At 37.4% G+C, this 6598-nt stretch overlaps 1 long non-coding RNA gene across 1 annotated transcript; it reads left to right on the top strand.

The window, feature by feature from the left end:
* Nucleotides 1–3897: 3897 nt before the first annotated feature.
* On the top strand, nt 3898–4317 carry LOC141595570 (uncharacterized). The gene is made up of 3 exons (XR_012522276.1): nt 3898–3982; nt 4071–4149; nt 4219–4317. It is a non-coding gene; the product is annotated as an uncharacterized LOC141595570 (long non-coding RNA).
* The last annotated feature ends 2281 nt before the right edge of the window (nt 4318–6598 follow it).

Genomic DNA, 6598 nt, shown 5'->3' with positions numbered 1-6598 from the left:
GTATGAGAACATAATACAGAATAAAGTGGAATATGATATCTCAAATGCGAAGATCAGGCCAATGCCTGAGAAATATCGATACAGTCCTGATGATCATCCTTTCCAACTGAGCTTTGGCGCTGATACCATTATCAGACCTGTTGAAGGGTCAAAACCACCAGTGGGTCCTGAGTATATAGCCATCGCTGCCATACCGAGAACTGTATCACCCGATGACAGATATGGTGAGCAATAATAATCACATCTTCAATTTTAATCTTAGTAAACATGAATTGACATAAACAGTATGCTACTGGAGTAATTTTGCTGTATGCTTGATAAATATTTACTTCTTTGCAAAACTGCAGATGTTGTTGGGATCCTGATATATGTGGAGCCAGTACGCCAGGTACCGCTTCCAGATGGCCTCCCTCTAGATGTACGTGAGTGGGTCATAATGGATCATAGGTACAAACATTACGCAAAAAAACTTATAATAAATATTAGTGCAGTTATTCCTCTTCACAGCAGATCATAGTAACGGCCTTTCAAAAACCGTGCAGTACGGACCAACCGCTCATTATTACAGCATGGGCAGAATTGGCTACCAGAGAAGGACTGCAACTAGAGGAAATGGCTGGAACAATCCCAATCATCGGTTTCACCTCTCTAAAGCCGTCTCATCACAAAGGTACATAGTGGGATTGGAATATTCGAGAGGCATAAAATTCTAACTATTAACTTTCAAACTGAAATTTATATATGCAAATTTACGTGCAGGCTTCTCAGTGTCAACCACATCATCAACATTTGTCAAGCTTAATCCAGAAGGGGAGAAGGCCGATATGCTTCGTGCTTGGTAAGTATCGTCATTTTATGATGAGTAAATGCGGTTCAAAACACATGCAGCACTGATACAACCATCAAATAACACACTGGCTCCAGTGAAACACCGACCCACGCCCACCAAAAACACAATAACAACAACTAAAAGGTTGCCGTTAAGTATAACTAAATTGTTTAACACTGTGATTAGGAGCACGGCAAATAAGGAAAGAATCTCGGATAAACACCAGCAAGTATTAGGGATACGTTCTCCAGCAACAGGAAGGGTTCCCACCACAACACAAAAACTCCGCCAAAAAAAGGTAAAAGGTGACCAGTCCACATATCAACCACGATATAAAATATGAGAACATTCCCGCCCAAAAATAAAAAAGTGTACAAAAGGAAACCCAGATTAAATGTGTCTATCCTAAATCTGTTTCAATATGTAATTCAATTGACATGCTTCTAATACCCTACAAGAAGAACGCCATTGGCTTCATGTCTCAAGCCCTGAGTTCGATCAGAAGGATGTCCATTTATACCTAGGCTGTGGCCACTGTGGGACAGGAAGCAAGAAAGACATTAATGTGAAATACAGCTGCACTACCTGCAAGAGAGTAAATGTGACTTCTGTACCTCGGTACGCAATCATTTTTTTAAAGACTAAACAACAAGGTTATTCCCTATGACAACCCCCACCCAAAACAATGTTCTTGCTTTCGAAAAATGTAGGATGAACATCACATTTGAGGCGATTGATGCAACTGGATCTTATATTTTTACTGCATTCACCACTGATGCTGAGAAATTGATGGAAAAAACAGTTGCAGACATGTATGAAATGAATGCAGAGGTAAGTTTCCAACGCAAACCGTGCAATTTAAAAATGTGCCCTTACTTAATTTAATCAGCATTGCTAAAACATAAATCCACACTTATATTTAAAACACATTTTTACAACTTTACAGGATCGTGAAAGGTACCTACAAGCTGCTGAAACCAGGATTCGTGGAAACAAATTCTACATTCCGGTGGGGCCAACTACTGCTCTCTCAAGGAATGGAGTGCTCAAATGGGTGCTCAAACAACTCTCCCTTGACTGAATGACATTGCTGCAGGGGTAGAATGAAAACATTTTGGACATTTTAGGAGGTGGAAACTAAACCACTTAACATCTTGGCTTCTGCAAGGCCAAGCCTCCTTATCAGGCGGAAGCATTGAATGCTGCCCAAATCTAGAAAAAACTGTGGTATTTATATATAGTTATAACTTGGTTGTAATAAATAATTAGACCTAACAAAACGCCTGTCAGATCTACCCCTTGCTATTGTCACCGCTACTTAGCAGCAGTATCTGCAAAAAAAAACATTCCAATGAATTTGTAATATATTATGTTTAGCGGCTTTAAATTTGTGCTGATTATCTGCAACAGCTGTTTTCAGACCAAAAAAATATGCAAAACCTATTATGCAACATCCAGTGCGAACGCCTGCAAAGCATCCTTAACATGTTTATCTCAAACGATGCTTAAATGCTTCTTCGCAATGTGTGAGGCAGCAATTTTAAAACAAAATTCCGGGGAACAAAGTTATTGCAAATCACACAAAATTAAAAATAGTTGATCATCATCTGAAAATATTTCAAAACGTCCTGGTATTTAACAAATAACCCCGGAGAAGTTATTAGATTAAAAAGTAAATAAACTAATTATAAGTTTATTGTCAATGGACATGACAACTCAATTGTACAGTTTTCAGCAAAATCAGCACAGCCGGGAAACCAAGTAATGTTGTGGCAGAAGTGGATAACCCTTACCATACATTTAAGGTACTCAATGTGTAAGTAAGAAATCATAACTAAGATAACTTATCATACATTACAAGCAACCTCAGCTACTATAGCTACCTCATTTCTATACTCTAGCCATACACTACTGCATAAACTACCATTGTAATTGCAAGTAAGAGTTCTTTACATATTAAAAAACTTTTCTAATGTTATAATTTGATTTGTGTTTGCATATCCATATACCTTCTTAAATTATTCGTTAATATATGTGTTGTTTCTGAAGGTCACCATGAATACTATGAGTCGCCTCGCCAGTCAGATTGCAGGCACACGTACTCCACATACTATTAGGGTCCGAGTAATCGAAACAGAGGAAATGTATACTTCAACACAGGGCAGTTGCTTGGAATACCAGATAATCACATTTGAAGACCAAGAGGTACATTCCTTTTAGCTGAAATATAATTCTTGTATAATAATGTATGCGAAAATGTCTGCAATATAAACAATGGTATACAACAGTGGTTAAAGTAAATCTATTGACAAATATGTCTCCCTTTTAAAAAAAAAGGTGATCAATATATATTGACCAGAAAATGAATACCCATGCTACTGTTATGCTACTACTTCTCTATGCACATTTAACACTGATAATTCTAAATCAAAAGCTTTCGTTTATAGCTAAAGTTCTAAAACATAATGCAGGGAACTAAACTGAAAACTATACTACACACTGAGGAGCTGGTGATGTTTGCGGGTGTTATACAAGATGAAATGGAATATGAAATTAACAATACAGAGATTCAACTGTTAGCGGATGAGAGCTTGGCAAGCACAGACAACCCAGTGTATTACATTGCTTTCAATAGTAAGACAACTATTCAACCTGTTTGTGCACAGAACTCCACATGTTCACCTCAATACGTCTTACTTGCATCCATCCCAAGAGAACCCTCACTTAATGATCGATATGGTGAGAAATTATCAAATGATTATTTCAGATAAATATTAGTATTGCTAGGAAGAAAGAAAGTATCTATACCTGATTTGTTTATGACTAACTACCTGTAAAACTGCAGATGTTTTGGGAATTGTTGTGTATGTCGGTCAAACATACAATGTTCCAAGGCATAACCGCAACCCGTGGGATGTCATGGATATTTTTATCATTGATCAAAGGTACATGCATTAACTGGTAAACTAGACATAGCAAACAAAGTTTTAAAACTAAACATCTATAATGTGTTGTGGTGGTGTAGTTCTGAACAGATGGTGATAGTAACAGTTTGGGGGGAACCAACGATCAATGTCTGCATGACTTTGGAAAGTAATGCACATAACTTCCCTGTGATTGGATTCACGGCTCTAATGACAACTTACCAAAAAGGTAAGCCCCACTGAAATCACAAATTCCAGAACTGCAGGAGTACTAAATTAAACATAAACTCATGCAACTAACTATGCCAATCATGCAGAATTTTCACTTGCAACGACACACCTAACATTCATAAACTTAGATCCACAAGGGCAAGATGCTGCTGCACTTCGTAATTGGTGAGGAGCACAAAATTCATGACCAAATAAATTTGCCTAGAAGTAATACTAAACAACCATAAATTACAGGAGGGAGGCGAATAAAGAACTACTAGCTGCTAAGCACCAACATATCTGTGAAGTGCGCTGTCCAGAAACTCAGCGTTTCATAACAACAATAGAAGCCCTCTTACAGAAGAGGGTAAGGGTACATCTTTATCTCAATAAATATTCTCCGAAATGATACAGTCATATGATTTTACGCTATACGGAATAATGAAAGTTTTTACTGAAAATATCAGGCTCAGGACACTCTACAAGAAGAACAGCATTAGCTAAGAGTGCAGCTTCGGGATTTTGATCATAAAAAAGTCCGATTATATCTAGGTTGCAGCGAATGCGGGACAGGTAACAATGAGGACTTTGGAGTTGGATACATATGCACTGAATGCTTCACAGAAAAGGCAATTTCAACTCCTAGGTAAACAAGTTATAAACTCAACATAATATACACATAACATATCCACTCCAATTTACAAAACCAATTACAACTGCAGGATGACTGTAATATTTGAGGCCACTGATGAAACTGGGACATATTTTTTCACTGCCTTAACCCAAAACGCATAGAAACTACTAGAAGTGAATGCAACAACCTTATACTGCATGCTTCCTCAGGTACTTTCCAGATAGAAATACCTAAACAAGTTTCACATACAATTTAACCTTTCGTCTTCAAAATGATCATAGACTCATGCACATCTAATCTAAACAAAGTTTCATGCGTATTCAATACTATCAACTATAACATGTCACCCAGCAAACTAACAAACGAATGCACAACTCACACCACAGTATCATAGAGCAGCATATATGTTGTAATGTAACCTTAATTCAAGCAAATCATCTTGCCATACAGGAAAGGGAAGACTACCTTGGGCAAGTTGGGAGACAAATCAGAAGTGCTCACATTTACATCCAAGTTATTCCTACCAAATCACTTTCCATGACTCAGGTGCTAGGATGGATTCTCAAGCACCTCTCTCTCACCTAAATTACACCCTTCAAAGGATGTTAGGAATCTTTTGTGTCACTTTTGCTTACAATGCTACTGGGTAGGTGTGACAAACGCATGTGTAACGTTTAATTAGTCAGCCGGAAATGGCAATAGGCCGATAAGCCAATAAATTCAGTACTTTATTACTGAACTTCATAGATCGTTAGTACTATGTGCGTACTCAAACTTCGTCTCCATAATCTGTATAATTAACTATTTAAATAACCAAATAACAACTGCAAATTCTTGCCCAGGCAGTATCTTGGCAAAGGCATAAGCTATCTGTTTTATGCGCCCGAATCATTGTATTGCCTAAGTTACACTGCCAGCTATTATATTACAGTTAACGTCGATTTCAAACAACGCAAGCTATGTAACATCATGCATTTAAATTGGTCAATTATGATCAAACATCACCATGAAATGTTTGCAGTATATCTTTCAAACATCTAAATAGAAGTTTTGTGTCCTGATCAAATAGATGCTTCTAAAATTTTGAGGGAGAGTTAATGACAACAACTAAAATTCACCATAAATACTCACCATTAAACCAATAAGTTGTTACTTAGCAATATACTAATATATGCGAAGAGAGGCAGTGCTATGTCTTGTCTACAAAAGTAAGGACACTGCCAAAAAGAAACCTAAAGAAGAGCAACAACCAACAAGAAATCACTGCAAATACATGTACCTGAAATATAAAGAATGTATAAAACGACATTGATAGTACCAAATACACCACTATTAATGCAAAATTTCTGTCAAGCCTTTGCTTCTAAAACACTTTAAAGCATACATCAACATCAATGGTACTTTAGGAGTTTACACAACACATGTCTCATTCAAATGGAAGTACAATGCAAATTTAAATTTATTGTATGTACATATTATAGGAAAGAATCTTCTCAACAGTCCCCCTATAAATGCCCTTTCCATAGTATTTTGGCTATAAATATACCTCATACATTCTATGAAGCCAACCAACCACGCAAATTAATAAACCCAGATTGAAAACCTCCTCTTTAACCAACAAACAACTCTGAAAAGTGGAAACTGCATAACAAATTGCAATGTCTAGCCTAATTGCCCGGCCATACTCCCGTATTTTGATCAATGCACCACGTCACGAGGACAGAGGCCGTTACGTCTGCAAGAGCTTCAACAAACCCAGAGATGGCCTAATTAACATGGGCTATTTGGTCAGCAAAGTTAAACCAGTTTGGAGTGGAAACCAGTTCACAGGGGTGCTCATACTTGAGTTTGGTACAACTGTTGAACATTGCATTTCAGCTTTTAAGTTGGCCAAAATGTTTGAAAAGGCAAATCATGGCTACAATCAGTGGTCAAACAACAACCACAACCACCTGCAGCCTTACCTCTGGGTTGCTACAATGGCTGATGATGACTACATCC

This window comes from Silene latifolia, chromosome 8 (assembly GCF_048544455.1).
Source record: "Silene latifolia isolate original U9 population chromosome 8, ASM4854445v1, whole genome shotgun sequence".
Lineage (NCBI taxonomy): Eukaryota > Viridiplantae > Streptophyta > Magnoliopsida > Caryophyllales > Caryophyllaceae > Silene > Silene latifolia.
Note: the sequence above shows the minus strand (reverse complement) of the source record. Positions and strands in the feature narration are given on the sequence as shown.